This window comes from Vespa crabro, chromosome 3 (genome assembly GCF_910589235.1).
Source record: "Vespa crabro chromosome 3, iyVesCrab1.2, whole genome shotgun sequence".
Classification (NCBI taxonomy): Eukaryota; Metazoa; Arthropoda; class Insecta; order Hymenoptera; family Vespidae; genus Vespa; species Vespa crabro.
In genome coordinates, this window is record NC_060957.1 from 3060341 (window position 1) to 3064097 (window position 3757).

Sequence of the window (3757 nt, forward strand, 5' to 3'; positions counted from 1 at the left end):
GTTATTGTTATTGTTATTGATATTGTTATGGTTATTGTTATTGTTATTGTTATTGTTATTGTTATTGTTATTGATATTGTGATTGTTATTGTTATTGTTATTGTTATTGTTATTGTTATTGTTATTGTTATTGTTATTGTTATTGTTATTGTTATTTTTATTATTATTTTTACTGTTATTGTTATCGATAGTGTTATTATTATTATTGTTATTATTATTGTTAATATTATTATTATTATTCTTATTCATGTTATTACTATTATTTTTGTAGTTATTGTTATGATTATTCTAGTTTTTGTAATTATTATTATTTTTAATATTATAATTCATGTTATTAATATTAATATTATTATTATTATTATTATTGTAATTATTATTCTTGTTATTATTATTATTATTATTATTATTATTATTATTATTATTTTTCCTGTTATTATTACTATTATTATACTTGTTATTATTATAATTATTCTACATGTTATTACTAATCTTGTTATTCTTATTCTTGTTATTATTAATAATATTATTACTCATGTTATTATTATTATTATTATTGTTATTTTTATTATTATTACTCTTTCATTATTATTCTTATTATTATTATTATTATTATTATTATTATTATTATTATTATTATTATTATTATTATTATAATTACTATTATTATTATTATTATTATTATTATTATTCTTGATAATATTATTCTTGTTATTAATATTATTATTATTATATTTATTATTCTTGTTACTTTTATTAATATTATATCTATTTATGTTATTATTATTCTTTTTATTAATATTATTATTATTGTTACTATTATTATTGTTATCGTTATTATTATTGTTATTATTATTGTTATTGCTATTGTTTTTGTTACTGTTATTGTTATTGTTATTGTTATTGTTTTTGTTATTGTTATTGTTATTGTTATTGTTATTGTTATTGTTATTCTTACTGTTATTGTTACTGTTACTGTTATTGTTATCATTATTATTATTATTGTAATTATTATTCTTGTTATTATTATTATTATTATTATTATTATTGTTAATACTCTTTTTTTATTATTCTTGCTATTGTTATTGTAATTATAATAGTTATTATGAACCTTGTTATTATATTAATTATTATTATTATTATTGTTATTATTATACGTGTAATTATTATTCTTGTTATTATCATTCTTGTTATTATTCTCATAATAATTATTATTATTATCATACTTCCTATTATTATTCTTGTTCTTCTTATTATTATTATTATTATTATTCTTGTTACTATTATTATTAGTATATCTATTATTGTCATTATTATTCTTGTTATTATTATTATTATTGATATTACTATTATTGTTATTGTTATTGTTATTGTTATTGTTATTGTTATTGTTATTGTTATTTTTATGGTTATTGTTATTATTATTGTTCTTGTTATTGATATTGTTATTGTTATTGTTATTGTTATTGTTATTGTTATTGTTATTGTTATTGTTATTGTTATTGTTGTTGTTATTGTTATTGTTATTGTTATTGTTATTGTTATTGTTATTGTTATTGTTATTAATATTATTGTTATTATTATAATTAATATTATTATTTTTATTATTATTCTTGTTATTCTTATTCTTGTTATTACCATTATTATTGTAACTATTGTTATGACTATTCTTGTTATAATTTATAATATTATTATTCATGTTATTATTATTATTATTATTGTTATTTTTATTATTATTACTCTTTCATTATTATTCTTATTATTAATATTATTATTATTATTATTATTATTATTATTACTATTATTATTATTATTATTATTATTATTCTTTATAATATTATTCTTGTTTTTAATATTATTATTATTATATTTATTATTCTTGTTACTCTTATTAATATTATATCTATATTTGTTATTATTATTCTTTTTATTAATATTATTATTATTGTTACTATTATTATTGTTATCGTTATTATTATTGTTATTATTATTGTTATTGATATTGTTATTGTTATTGTTATTGTTATTGTTATTGTTATTGTTATTGTTATTGTTATTGAAATTGTTATTGTTATTGTTATTGTTATTGTTATTGTTATTGTTATTATTCTTGTTATTATTATTATTATTATTGATATTATTATTATTGTTATTGTTATTGTTATTGTTATTGCTATTAATATTACTGTCACTATTATAATTATTATTATTATTTTTATTATTATTCTTGTTATTCTTATTCTTGTTATTATCATTATTATTGTAACTATTGTTATGACTACTCTTGTTATTATTAATAATATTATTATTCATGTTATTATTATTATTATTCTTGTTATTTTTATTATTATTACTCTTTCATTATTTTTCTTATTATTATTATTATTATTATTATTATAATTATTATTATTATTATTAATATTATTGATAATATTCTTTTTATTATTTTCTTGATATTATTATTCATGTCACCACTATTATTATTGTTATTATTATTAATCTTGTTAATATTATTATTATTATTATTATTATACTTGAAAATATTATTCTTGTTATTACCATTATTATTGTAACTATTGTTATGAGTACTCTTGTTATTATTAATAATATTATTATTCATGTTATTATAATTATTATTCTTGTTATTTTTATTATTATAACTCTTTCATTATTTTTCTTATTATTATTATTATTATTATTATTATTATTATTATTATTATTATTATTATTATTATTATTATTATTATTATTCTTGATATTAATATTAATATTATTATATTTATTATTCTTGTTACTTTTATTAATATTATATATATTATTGTTATTATTATTCTTTTTATTAATATAATTATTATTGTTACTATTATTATTGTTATCGATACTATTAATGTTATTATTATTGTTATTGTTATTGTTATTAATATTATTGTTATTATTATAATTAATATTATTATTTTTATTATTATTCTTGTTATTCTTATTCTTCTTATTCTTATTCTTGTTATTACTATTATTATTGTAACTATTGTTATGACTATTCTTGTTATAATTAATAATATTACTTTTCATGTTATTATTATTATTATTATTGTTATTTTTATTATTATTACTCTTTCATTATTATTCTTATTATTAATATTATTATTATTATTATTATTATTATTATTATTATTATTATTATTATTATTATTATTATTATTCTTCATAATATTATTCTTGTTTTTAATATTATTATTATTATATTTATTATTCTTGTTACTTTTATTAATATTATATCTATTTTTGTTATTATTATTCTTTTTATTAATATTATTATTATTGTTACTATTATTATTGTTATCGTTATTATTATTGTTATTATTATTGTTATTGCTATTGTTTTTGTTACTGTTATTGTTATTGTTATTGTTATTGTTTTTGTTATTGTTATAATTATTGTTATTCTTATTGTAATTGTTATTGTTATTGTTATTGTTATTGTTATTGTTATTGTTTTTGTTATTGTTATTGTTATTGTTATTGTTATACTTATTGTTATTGTTACTGTTACTGTTATTGTTATCATTATTATTATTATTGTTATTATTATTCTTGTTATTATTATTATTATTATTATTATTATTAATACTCTTTTTATTATTAATCTTGCTATTATTATTGTAATTATACTAGTTATTATGAACCTTGTTATTATATTTATTATTATTATTATTATTGTTATTATTATACGTGTATTATTATTCTTGTTATTATCATTCTT